Source organism: Pomacea canaliculata, linkage group LG3 (assembly GCF_003073045.1).
Source record: "Pomacea canaliculata isolate SZHN2017 linkage group LG3, ASM307304v1, whole genome shotgun sequence".
Classification (NCBI taxonomy): Eukaryota; Metazoa; Mollusca; class Gastropoda; order Architaenioglossa; family Ampullariidae; genus Pomacea; species Pomacea canaliculata.
Window position 1 is genome coordinate 10,659,624 of NC_037592.1, and position 14,658 is coordinate 10,674,281.

Consider the following 14,658-nt stretch of genomic DNA (forward strand, 5'->3'; position numbering starts at 1 on the left):
AACCACGTGATCGAGACATCATGTATGGAGTTTGAGGCTCACTGCGCATGCCCAGCATCACAAAACCACGCGTTGTTTACTGTACAGCGCCGTAAACAACACGTGTCAAAGCTCATTTCCACCGACCTGCCAGGAGGAATAAACGAGATGTGAAACGGAAGCCAGTCTTTGCGCATGTCCGAAAGTGTAACCTCTACTGACTTCCAAACTTTGTTCCCCCACTCGCACTTTATTTACATCAGGAACTTTTTTTCTTTTCTTTGGGAACTATATTTTATTTTTATTTCTTTTGTTGCTGATTTCTGAGCTAAATGATCATCAACGCATGTAAAAATTGCTCGTAACTGTAAAGAAACAATGGAGCCTGAGTGACTCTTTGATGTGTGAATGTTCTACCACACACTCAACCAAGCCTTTGTATGACCTGATGATAGTATAATATATAATGTAGCCATAATTCAAATAATGCTGAGAGGTTTATTTTAGACAGCTTAGCGACAGAAAATGTGGACCTCCGTCTTCCACGGCTTTAGACACGCTGAACCACTCACGCTCTGTGCCGGGCGAGGGACTCTTTACCTTTACGACAGTTCAAGCCGATGAAGCCAGCCACAGGAAACAGCAAACATGAAAATGTTAAGTTTGAGAATCAAGTAATATGCTGGAGAGACTTTATCATGAACTTAGTTACGAATTTGACAAAGAGCGTGTTTGTTTTGTCGAAGGTTTGTAATAATAATAATAATAATAATAATAATAATAATAATAATAATAATAATAATAATAATAATAATAATAATAATAATAATAATAATAGCGGATTTCTCCAATGCAAGATATTAATATCTAAACTTTGACTACACTGATCAACACATGACCAGACACCTATACACATGTCACGCATCTGAGACATTCTGGGATGGTTGTAAGATGGCGAGTGTCCAAGCCGACTTGGATGGAAGAAACTAGTCCTACATGTGTGTATGGGCGTAAACCGTCTGCGCGGCCGTTTTCATGAATTGGATTGTTCCATGTTTTACGAACACGTGACTTGACAGCTTGATTGTCGCCAGCAGAACAGCGCACAGAGGCGACAAATGGAATTTCCAGGAAGTGTATACTTAGTGTATACTCCTAGCATAGGTTTTAGGGGAGACTTGTACTGTGTGATCTTGGAGGATCTGAAGATGATGATGAGGAGGAGGAGGAGGAGGAGAGAAAACTGCTAAAACATGATCGGGCTTATGAAAGTCATCATACAACGCACAACAATATTTACCATCACACACAAACACTCACAAGGGAAAAACTTCCGTCCCCACGCACAGCAAGTACCGGGGAGACAGAGTCAGACAAGCAGATTTTGTTTATAAATAAACAGATACATAAGGCCAACAATTGTCAGGCGGAAGCAGACATGGCCGGAATGCGGCAAAGTGAGGCGAGTCGTACCCCGCATTACCCGGTGTCTTTTTCGCAACTCGATCTGCGCATGCGCTCTATAAACCAGGTGTGCCGCCAGCTTGGAGGAAATTTCGTGCTTTCAAGCAACGTCCATCTGTAACCGTAGCAGTCAGCAATTTGCGGGGCTACATCCTGAAGCAGACGATCATGTCGACGGGCGTGGAGGGGGGGGGAGAGGGGAGGATGCGCGTGCATCCCTCGTGTGGACCGACTTTAGTTTTGAGACCAAGCGCGCCCCAGACTCTGTCTCCGCTTCCAGAAAATTCCGCCAAACGCCTTCCGCACCCAGTGCGTAGGATCGCTACCCGTACCTGCATGTGTGTTTCGCTTTCGTCTCACGTGTTGCCGTCGATTATGCAAACATCAGCCCTGGGTAAGAGAGTCTCGTCTACCCAGGAACCCGCTCCCCGCCTGTGATGAATCGAAAGGCGAAACGTTTAAGAATGCTCTTGTTGTGTCAATTTGAACAAAGCGGGAAATTGCTGCAGGTCCTTGCAGCAAGTGGGCGACTTCGAGAGTCTTGGAAAGTACTTACAGTTCTGTGTCCCACCCCATTGCCCACCCAGCCTTCACCAGGTCTCCATCCACCCACCTCAGCAATGATTCCCCTTGCCCGTCTCCTACTTCTCCTACGCAGGAGAAGTTTGAATGTCGAGCCTGCATATATTCTTCGTACTTCGTGCTTCTCCTTCTCCCATCCCTCCCCTCAAAACTGCGAACACGGCCCACAACTCAGGAGCTAGGAAAAAAAAGGGTTACTCCCCTTTCATATAGCACTTCTCCAGCAATCCATCGACTCATCCACACACTCACCCCAACACACACACAGCATTGACAACGAATGTCATTTTAAAAACCATGCTATAGATACTAAATAGTTCATATATCAAAAAGTTAGATAAGTGCTACATGAAACTGTTCTTACGTGCCCATGGTGTCTATCTCTGACTTTTTATTGCTTTTTTTTTTTCATACTGCATTGTAAACCGTCTCTTGTTATGATTTTTCCTGATTGTATTTTCATCCTGTGGAACCGAAGAACTGTTTGATGCAATATGGATAGTGACTGTCTGACCTAAACAAATCACACGGTGTTAGATGGCGTCTGGTGGTCAGAGCTCGGGTGGCACGACATACTGCACGACATACTACACGACATACTACACGACATACTACATGACATACTACACGACATACTACACGACATACTACACGACATACTACACGACATACTACACGACATACTACACGACATACTACACGACATACTGCAGCAGTCACTGCACGGCGCAGACGTTTGCTGCACTCACGTGTAAGATGCGAGTGTCTGACGCTGGAGGTCATTCTTAACCGGGAATAATGCCAAAGTGTCAAACCCTTGAAATGCCTTGAAGTCCCCCTTGCTTCTCGATATATTCTTGGAGAGGAACATACTGCGAGAAACATGGAGCCAACTCTTTTGAAGTTGACATCAATCTGATAGCAGGGTTAACAGGAAGAACAAGAAGAACAAGAACAAGAACAAAAACAAGAAGAACAGGAACAACAACAACAAGACCAACAAGAACAACAACAACAAGAACAACAAGAACAAGAACAAGACCAACTAGACCAACAAGAACAAGAACAATAAGAAGAACAAGAACAACAAGAAAAAAATCAACGAGATCAACGAGATCAACAAGAACAAGAACAACAAGAACAAGATTAACAAGGCCAACAAAAACAATAAGAACAAGAAGAACAAAAACAAGAAAGTCCCATTGTATTCACAAACATGTTCGGTCTAAGCATGTTGACCAAATTTCCAATGTCCCAAACGTTGTCCCTAAGACCAGAAGTTCCTATTACCATCACACACAACTTGACCAAACGTTCGTCGACATGACAATGCCTAGAGAACAATTAGAAATTCATGCTTCCATGAAATGTCCTAGTCAGCACAATTTTGAATGTCAAAGCAGAGGATAGGAAACTAATACCGCATATTTAGGTAATGATCTCGACAAGCAAAGCAAATTGCGGTGCCGGAAAAATGTTTGTCGTGACTGGGAGACTCATTCGTCTTTTTTTATCATTTTTAAGAATAAGAGGAGAAAAAACTGGACTGGGAGATAACGTGTAGAAATTTCGTGCTGCACTTAGAGATCAAAGCTATTTTAGCTAGTTCGCCAACCATCTCCACTGGCGTCCCACGGCATGGACTGTTCTGAGACTGTCAACAGGCAGAAACCGAATACCGCGCGTGCGTGTATGTGTGTGTGTGAGAGAGAGAGAGAGAACTCGTGTATATGAGGGTGCAACTCTGTGTGTGTGTGTGTGTGCGTGCGTGCGTGAGTGCATACATATTTGTGTTGAAAATTGAATTCTTTTACCGACTCGCCCATCAGCCAGTTTCAAGGGGGAACACAACACCATCAAACTTATGTACACACAGATTGTATAGTAAGCAAACGGATTGTCATCAACACGACGGATAAATTTTACCAAAAGTCACACCGAGTGTTGAGAGAGAGAAAGAAAACCTGAGTTTGTGCGCGTGTGAATGAGAATAAAAGAACGCGCACGTGTATAGAAGCCTTTGTCCACTGCGTAAGTTCTGGTGTTTGCATGTGTGACCACCAGGAGGCAGACTAACAGACACGTAGACGTACAGCATCACCAGGGGCAGAGAACTGTTCCACGAGGACATCAGCGTTTGGACCAGAGAAGGATAAACAACGTCTCTCTCTCTCGTGTTTGCCAACGTCCGAGTCAAGGGAGAGAACACTTAACGTCCCGCTCCGTCCCAGCGAAAAGGATAGCAGCAAGGGCAGATAACTGGAAGCTAGCACGCACTTCGCTAGAGTCGGGTGGCAATTCCAACAGTTAATACCGCACCGCCAGGGGCAGATAAATTTTATGTCACAACCTGGATAAAGAAATGAGGAGTGGACAAACTGTGGAGCAGTAAGATAGGTCACACACACAAATGAATTTTTACAGAAAGGCTCATAGACAAATCACAAAATGTTCAAAGAATACGAAAATGTTCGCACAATGGTCGTGATGGAGGTTAGGTCACAAACAAAATTAATGAACGGTTAGCAACTTGAGAGACAAACGAATAGTTGAATAGGTGGACGAATAACTGAACTCAGAAACACATAAAAAGGATTCTGCGAAAGTCAGAAAGGAAGTTTGACAGAGAGGACAAATATGACTCAGAATGGCAAATATTTTAAAAGTATCCCCTACACAATTTGAGAAAATGATGCAAAGCTACTCAGAAGGTATTTTTTTCTTCCCAAAACTTCCCTTTGTATTGTTAACCAGAGGTTAAAGCAAACAAAATGTTTCTGTTGTGGGTTTTGAAGTATTCAAACTATCCAGGCATTTCGGCAAACTATTAAGCAAATATTTTCAAAACAGGAGTACATGATTAGTCAAAATTATGTTCACACTAATGGATTATGTTCTACCGTTTAGGTGTGAGCCCAACATTGACTAACCCTGCACGTGTATATAGTTATCACAAGCTGCTCTTTAAGCTGATATGAAGAAGAAAAAACTGGGCAGGCAGATGGACATAAAGAAAACAAACAAGTGCATAAAATGTTGTGCTAGTGTTTAGCATTCTGATTGGTGACGGGTAGATAACTCCACTCCTTGACGGCGAGCTCATCATGGGGAAATGGTTCTGTTGACACTTCATCCACATTGACGACAATCATTGGTGCTGACATTTTCAGGTGAGGCTTTTATTCCCTTCAGCCATCGTCAGACATTAGTGTCAATATTTGGAAAACAAATGACTTTGTGCGTGAGTGTGTGCGTGTCGGAGAGAGAGAGAGAAAGTGTGAGTGTGTGTGTTTGTGTGTTTGTGTGTGTGTGTAAATGAGTGTCCGACCGAACAGCCAACATAAACCTCATTTTAAAAAAATGCCATCAATCCTTAATAATAAATCTCCTTTAATTTATCTTTTCTATCTCAACTTGATATTTTTCATGCCTTCGGCTTCCTTACTTGCCTGTTGTATTTTCTTTTCCACTGAGGAATATTTGTACGACCTTACTTTAAACTGTTGAAGTGACGATCACTAAAAAAAATTCAATTCTTGTTGAGTTTGGGATATTTTTATACCCACATTTGATAGACCTAATCATGCACTCCTTCAATTTGTCATTTTATGGTGCAAAATGCAGTATTTCAAACACTTTGTCAGATGGCTACTATCTAGTGGGTAAAGCAAATTGTTCTTAAGTGCAAACGTCGAACGTCGTACGTTGGGTTTTGTTTACTTTTTGGATATTTTTTCCTTTGGTGCACTGTTTTGTTTGTTTGTTTTTTGTTTGTTTTTTGTTGTTACCTTCTTATTGTGTTGTTGCTCTGGATAAGTGGGTTTAAACGTGTTTGCTCTACATATGTCCGTAAGATACATTTGGGGTTTAGGTAAAGTTCAGGGTAAGAGTTTTGTCACTGGTTTTTATTGTGGACAGAATGACTAAGCAGATGAAACAATCGAGGTGAAGGTTTGTTACCCTGGCAACCAAGTTCAGCTGTTTGTGCATGCGTGGAACAGGTCAATCGCCCAAGTCAGTGTAGAAAAAAAAGGAAAGAAAAGAAAGTTGCCTCAGGGGTATATTTGAAATTCTCTCTGAAGGTTCGCTGGAACTCCAGGCTGACTCGCAGGACACGCGTTTCAAGACAAGGCCGTTCCTGCAGATTCTGATTCCCTCCCTCCCGTCCTCCCGTATCCCCCAGCTGCTCCCCCACCCGACCTCGAGTTTGTCGTTCGTAAAACTAGAATTAAGGAATTAACACGCGCCACCAGGCTTTGTTTATACGACATTGGGCACAGCAAGAACGGGGGCACATGCCTGTGAGCCACAACCACGAGTACCTGGCTGCAGACAGGAGGGAGGATCGATGTGGCGATACAGCGACAGGAGGCACAACTGTAAATACACAGGACTGATGCACAGGAGAGCTCCACCCTCTGGATTAAACACAATCAGTTTTTGATCGAGTGCATGTAGGTGAGCGCGCAGGAGGTACGTGCGTGTGTGTGAGAGAGAGAGAGACTGTATGTGTGTGTGAGAGAGAGACTGTATGTGTGTGATCATCAAAGTAGACAGTAACATTCTGGATGGAGGTAGGGGAGGGGACTAGTGTGTAGGTGTGGATGTGTGTGTAAGAGTCTGTGTGTGTTTGGGCAAGTGTAAGCACCGCCGTGATGATGGCGTACAACTGTAAAGTGGGGCAGCGATGTGTGAGTAACATTATCCTGTAGGTATGAACAGGCAACTACCTGTGAGTAACATTATCCTGATGGTATGAACAGGCAACTATCTGTGAGTAACATTATCCTGATGGTATGAACAGGCAACTACCTGTGAGTAACATTATCCTGATGGTATGAACAGGCAGCGATGTGTGAGCAACATTATCCTGGTGGTATGAACAGACAACTATCTGTGAGTAACATTATCCTGATGGTAAGAGGCAGCGTGCTGTAACACTACCCTGCCCAGCAAGGACCCGGAACACAGTCTCGGCGCTAGATAGAGTACTCGCAATAAGTTACAATTAAGATTTAATGAACAGTCATCATCATCATCATCATCATCATCATCATCATCATCATCATCATCATCGTCGTCGTCATTTTCGTCGCCGTTATTATTATCATCGTGTTCCTTAGGCACGTCAATTTGCTTGTTGCAACTTCAGTATGTCCAATATCAATATTTTTGCATTTACAGTTTAGAGACACTATGAACAGTGCAAACACTCAGGCCACACAATTGTTAAAGCAAAAACTTGCGAATATCTTACTCCAGGCTGACAGTTCGACTCTTTAAAGGTTTTGCTGTTTATTGAACATTTTTTATTTCCAAATGTTGTTAGGAAGCGTGTTGGCACCTCTTGCCTTTCGTCTTGTTATATCGACTGTATAGTAAGCATACATTTCTAGACTTCCACGAAGCCTGCAAATTCTGGGACCGCTGCTTTCAAAATCGAGGGTTTGGAAGGAGAATTTGCCATCTATCGTCTTTTCTCTGACATGTTATCTGGGATTAAAGGAGCTACATCACTGGTTAGATTCCCACTGGTGTCACTGGCAACATCATGTGCATGGCACTGTGCCCATCTCTGTCCTGCTACACTCACTGTTTCTGTGATAAAAGGAAATTTGGCTCAGGATGGGGATTTTTTTTTTATTTTCTTTCCACTTAGTTTCTGCGCAAGCGTGCAGGTGCATATGTCCTCCACATCATTTTCTCCAAGCTCTGTATGTCCATTTACAGGGTTAAATGCTGCGACTTGTGGCAGCCCCCTCCTCATTGTATCCCCCCAACACACACTCCCCTTCGCCACCACCCACTCCCCTGCTCATCTCCGTTTCGCTTCTCCACGTTGGCTCTGGTCAAATGCGATGTAAAGATGAGAGGAGAAGTGTTGACATCGACAAAAGTCATCCTTTATTCCATCTACTGTGCTGACACTGTGCGGGCCCTAAGATCACACTTAAAGTCCGTAACACCTCCCATCATCGGCTAAGACTCACAAGAAGAAGGAGCAAGGGGACCTAACCTTGGGACAAGTTCCCGGATGTCGGGGTGACGCCTTATTTACATCTGTTTGTGGGGGTCGGCAACGAAATGGATGCGGGATCCTCCATCAGCGACAGACAAGGGATGGGGGATGGGGAGACAACTCTAGGGCGGCAAAGTAATGAAATAAAGGGACAGCACTGCGGCAGATAAATGTCGTATGAGAAGGATGCGGAAGAAGATAACTGGCCCTTTATATTGTATTCGACGCGCGCCCCAGACAGGCTGGGAATCCATTGTTGGCCGATGAAGCAAATCGCGTTTATCCGCGAGATCTGGGCGAGATGTGATTAAAATGGATTATGGAGGACGCGAGCTTGCGTTTAGCTGACAAGTCTCGTGCTGAAAGGAACTTTGAGTTTCTGGACTTCTATGTAGTCAGGGTTAGCAAGAGTGGAATCACACAAGTTGTAATGACAGGAAAGTCAAAGAGAAAGATAAAAGAGAATGAAGGTTACAACTCAGGGGGAGTAATAATACCATTCATGGTGTAACAGGGGAGGTTACCGTGTGGACCCAGTTCATCTGCAATGGTGACTTCATTGCCAGCATCTGAAGGCGGGCAGGACTTCGTGTCAGCGAACAACAACACTTAAGATGCAAGATGCCCTGATGAAAGCTCATTCGTTGAAAAACAAGTATAATATTTCCTTAAATAAATGGCAGAAGCACTTTTAAAAAATTAAAGATTTTAGCTCGTTTTCCAAGTGTTTTACATCTCTAATGGCCTGCTCTCTAAATTTCTCCCTTGAGACCTGTGAGGTTGGATCATTAGCATCTGGTTCAGCTCTGGAAAGTGACTTCCTTCCCTCTGGTCCACACACTGTCAAGATAATTTCAATACACGTGATAAATAAACTGTTAGCATTCTGTCAGAACACTCTGGTCAATACAATGTCAGTACACGCGCAAAACAAAGTCCAGTAAATAGTTTACTATCAAAACACACTGGTCAGCACACTGATAGCTCACTGTGTGGACACCCTGGTCATTTTATTGTTTAGAACTCGTCAGAGGCATTACTCACATCGTCAAAGACTTTCAGGAACATGCAATACTCGACAACCCCTCCTTCACTCCTTAGGACAGCGGTTATGAACATCCAGAGTCATCCTGCCCTCAACTCTGTGATTTGGAGATGGTATGTGTGTGTGCAAGTGTGTACGTGCATGTGTGTGTATGTTGTACGTGTTTTGTGTGTGTTTGTATGTGTGTGTGGGTAGGTGTGGGTGTGTGGGTGTGTGTTTTATGTGTATGGAGTGTGTGTGTGGGAGGGATGTTTTTGTGGGGAGGGCGGTGTGAGCTTGCGTCCTTCACAGCACCAGAATATTCACAGATATTTCTACGAGTCCAAGAATCATACAATCTGCCTTCAAATGCTTCAAGAGTGTGTTGCTGTGGCATATCCTATCTGTTATAGGGGTCGTAAAATCCCAGAAAACGCCGAAACATTCCAACTGAAAATCTGATACACGGAATATTTGCATAAGGTCAGAGGCGTGTTCCTATGCCGGGGTCATGGTTCGATATCCCTACAGCCTGAGTGTAGACATGTCCTGCGTCATTTGCTGCGGGAAGTAGTTCCTGCGCACATTCCCCTCGTCCCCACTCTTGTCATCCACCCATGTCTGCAATAGATGTTACTTCAAGATGACGACCTAGTCATATAATAGCTATAGGAGGTATAGTGTTGGTGCTGCACATCTGCTTCCTTCCCGTTGTCGAGGTGTCATAAGGTGGAACTGGTTACTGTGGGAACAGGTCAGAGGTTGAGGTGAAGTTACATCGGTGACGTAGTGGTCAGCCTTTGCCAGCGGCAACTGCAACCCTCTGGCCATCTGAGCACCCATTCCCTGACAGACCTCAGATAAATAAAGAGAATAGAGCTCTCCTCCTTCCCTATAAAAACGTTTGATGGTTACAAGGGGAAGTAACTGTACGGATGAACAGGCGAGATAACCGTTGTCAAGCAAAGGTCTTAGATATGCTAATGAAACGCAGCAATAGTCACCGGAGCCTCTCTCAATCATGCCTGTAGGAATGATAATTATGAGCAGTGATGTCTGTCGACACAACTACCAAATGTAGTAACGGCTGTAGACTTGAAGGGCCGCCGAAAGCCACCACGGGCCCCGAGGCAGACGAACTTCCCAGATATCACTGAAACATTTTATAAACATTTCAAAAGCACCAGCATGGTTCTCATAACTTTTAAATTTTAAATTTAAATGAAACATCTTAGAGACATTTTTCAAACATTTACGAAAGAAAAAAAAATTGTCGGTGGAGAGTAAGACAAGGAGAGCTTGTTTGCATCAAACGCCATTCAAGTGTCTATTAGCAGAACTTGTTGGTGTCTAGTTTATTGTTTCAAAGCAACCGAGGGACTATCGGGTGGTTTACCTTCCAAAGCGTAGTATCTGTTCTTATAAGCGTAATATCTGATACTATCTGAGGACTTCGATATTAAACTGATTTTTTTACATTGAAGGAGTATTATGAGCTTGCTCCATCTCTGTCACTGTTTGACCAGTTTGCAGCACCTCCTGGATCGACCCACCCCGTCATTAGGGGCAGTCATATTCAATGTCAAATTAAAAAATACGTTTAACTGCCGTATTGATGCATAGATTCGTGGTCTGTGCGAGAAAAAAATATTTTTGCTAAACGGTTAAAAACCATTTGTTTAATATTTTGATAAAGTTTGTTTGCAAACGTTACTAACACATTACTGAAATGGGAATGATAAACATTTCACAAACATTTGCTACAAACGTTATTCAAGAGAACATTTTGTAAACGTTTATAAAATGTTTGAATGCTATCTGGGTTTCCGAGTCCATTGCAATCAGACAGCAGCAATGTGTGTGTCGGGGGAAGTGGAGGAGACAACGCTCATTGAGTCCTTGTCCAGTCCTGTTACCGCCAGATCGCCATACACATAAACATGATCGTGTACAGCTTATTTTATTGTATGGGTGATATACAGAGCAGTAATGAACTTTGTCTTTATGCGCATGTGCAGACGATGCCAGAAAGGTCATTCCACCCCAGACTTACGACTGTCGCCCTGTGTGGCGGTGACTCAGAGGACCGTTAGTCATAGTGAAAGTGTTGACACACTGTATTTAAACTCCAGATTTACCAAATAATGAAGGCTTGTTTTGAAGTTGATAATTTTGTACGACTCACGCTGGTCATCGGCGAAAGTTTCCCCGTCTACCCGCTCCATTCTTTCCTCTGACGCCTCCATGAAACATTTATGAGACTCGCTGTTTGTGCCACAGCAGTTTAAAAAGTTCTTGTAATAATTCGTTTTATTTTGTCGGTTCGGTAGTAGTGTGTTACTGGCGCTAATACATGATGTTTCGTTTCGTTCACGAGGATTTTCTGTGTAGACTAGTGAAGTTGTGTGTCTGGTGATGGAGAAGTGGGAGAAGTACACAAACAATTAAATATTTTGAAATTCTTCGAGGCACAAAAGTAGAAATATCTTTAGATATACCTATTACAATAGAGGGTGGTGGGTAGAAATGGTGGAGTACAAAGAACAATGGAAGCATGCGTTATGCTGCACGTGTCCAAGTAATGTTAGCACAGAATGAAATTACCCTAGTGACGTCACACCTTTGCCTACTCGACCCTCGCCCCGAGATAGGGAATAGCATCAACGACACTTGAACACACGCTGGTATGTGCCCGATAGTCGCTGGTCGCACCACGAGAAAACAAATCACACGACAGTTAGTAACCAGGTTCTAACTACTTTCTGCATGAATACAGCCTCGTTCGGAAGAAGCGCTGAAGCCAAATGGAGGCGAAGTCAAAATGACTCGTTACGACGCTTAGAAAATCGTTGTAACTTCTGTCGAAACAACATCGTACAGTAGTATGGCGAAAAACATATTTTATAGGGCAAACCTGTTTAGTCAGTCAGCAGCCCGTTTGACAAGAAAAGTAGGGAGCGATGGAGCGATGGAGCGATGATGTAAGGAGGTTTTGCCGAATAGCCAGCTCGACCTTTGATTAGCAATCTGTGGAAAGGCACAATGGGCGAGAAATGTAAACACGGTTGTTGTCACAGCTCCGTCCTACCTTTAAAACATCAGGGTGCTTGCAAGATCAGTGGATTCATTTGGCTAAGGATCTGTACAAGTCTTTTCACACACACACACACACAGATTATTGGCTAGGCACCTTTTTCCACAACGATTGCCATATTGAAGCATGAAGTAACTACATTGAGACTTTTTTGTTTGTAACATCATCCTCTATCATCAATCCAGTATTCTCCAATTCATTAATTTTTCATAACTATAGTCTTTACATCGCTGCACGATCTTGAATCCAGGTGTCAACTTTGTATCACTGCCACCCAGGACTGGCAGTCAGGTCTCGCGCACGACTGTTGAGAACCGTTACTCCACACCACAACATGGCGATCAGCTGTGTTTCAGATCCGACTGAAAGTAATGTTTGCTTGGATATGATTCCGAACCTCAGTATGAACCATGCAACCACAACTTTCCATTTAACTTGCTTTTTCCTTTAAATCATTGGCTCACGCGCAGCCCGTTACTATAGTTTCCTACCTTCAGGGTGAGTCCCTCCCATCAACCGTTTAGTCTCCACCACTACAGTACTCGACATTTCATTGCTTCGAAAAGGAACTGAATTCAAGAAATTTATTATTTTTTCGATCTGCTATCAGACAAGACGAAAATGTTTAAATCCAAGTTTCACCTAAACCTCAATTGTAGCTATTAAACTAAACACATAACAGCTTTAACTGTAGGGTGAGTTCAGGTACTTACTAGGTGAGTACAGTTAACTTGCTCCATTGCTGTGACCGAAATATAGGTAAAAGATCTACGAAAGGTTCTAAATATTTACAAATATGTTACAAAAGCTGAATACATATATTTACAGAATATATTCTGATTTAGAAATGTGTGTGCATTCGAGCATTTCTCAGTTGTTTTTGTGTACAGTGCGAAATTATGTTTGGAGATAGAAGTTTGTTTACTATATGTTCAAAAATACAAAATACAAGTAGGCTAATAATTAGTGACAATATTTTATTATTATTCAGACTCAACAAGAAGCCAAATTTGATAGAGAAAACAAATTATACCACATTTATCTGCACAAAAATTACAGTTGAAATAAGATATGTCTTTATGTGAAGCTTCGGTCTGCATTATTTTTTGTTGTTGTTATTCGAATGTGGCTACTTGACAATATGCGGGACAGCTGTTGGCCTCACATTACTAAATATGAATTATTATTAATTACGTTTTGATGTAACATTTTATGTAAGACCTTTTCCACAAAATTAGTCGAGCGTCTGTCGAGACATTGTGTAAGTACGACTTAACGGTCTGACGTCGGACAACGGTCCGGCACCGACTCGCATCTCGCCCCTGTATTATCTCATTGCTGTCATGACACTTTCAACCTCTGTCCCGCTTCATGAATTTGTATTCGCAGGAATGTTTGACCACGTTTTGCAAGGGTGTCGTGTGGTGTTCACCTGTGAAACCTGTGATCAAAACTTTGTTGGTGCGCGACCCGGTTAAGAACGGACTTAACGCCCTCGTGCAGGGGGACGCGACCACAGGAACTCGTCGCCAGACATCATTCCAGGTATCCACTTCCAGACGGTCACGTGCTCGTCCCCTTTCCTCCAACCACCCACTCAACCCTCAGTCCTGTTCCCACGACACCCCGGGTGCATGATGGGAGCGCGAGGAGGTGGCGTGCGCAAGTCGACACGCGCCGGTCTACGAGCGTGCTGCGCAGGCGCACGTTTTGCTTCGCGGAGCACGGGCAATTGTTGCCATAAACAAACAGCGCGGCAACGGGCCTGCTGCCGGAGCCCAGCCCGCCCCCGGGGGAGGGGAAAAAAAAAAGATTGGAGAAGCGAAGAGGTTGAGAACTAAGTCGTAGTTCAAATGAACACACGACTGACAGGTTTGGGGCGCCAGTCGGCACCGGCTGCCCGTTCTGTTGACATTAGCGTAGCTTGGACGCAAGCAGTCATTGAGTGCTCGTAGTTCAGAGGTCACTTTGACAGGTCGCGGCCTCGTTCTCGCTCGGGTTGTTTTTTTTTTTTTTTAACCTCTCGGTGGTTCCACGTGACTCAGAAAACAACTGAGAACTTCTTGCGCTGAAAGAAAAATGCAATTCAGAATAATGAGGGCAAGTCGTCCATTATTCCGCGCATGCGCAGTAGACACTCTTCGGTGATTAAAGCGGAAGCGAGGGTTTGCACTATTAATCACTCAGTTGCCTTTACCGAGAGAAACAAATGTAAAGAGACAGATGGAAAGGATCACTGCTGTGTTATAAACTGTCACAACGGTACATTTAGAAGAGAAAAGCTAGTATTGTCTGTTTTCCCGATGACAGATGCCTCGGAACTCGAAAGATGACAATTGTGGTTGAAAACAATACTGAGAAAGAACTTCGTGATGACAGCAAAGTCAGTGATGTGCGGCTGACATTTTGTGTCAGGATTTGAGATAAATGACCCTTGTTGATTTAGCTCGACCATAACTTGACATCGTGGGTATGACAGCCAGAGAAACATTATAA

At 43.4% G+C, this 14,658-nt stretch overlaps 1 pseudogene; it reads left to right on the top strand.

Moving 5' to 3' along the window:
• Nucleotides 1-10,450: 10,450 nt before the first annotated feature.
• LOC112560935 lies at nucleotides 10,451-10,626 on the top strand (annotated as a pseudogene).
• The last annotated feature ends 4,032 nt before the right edge of the window (nucleotides 10,627-14,658 follow it).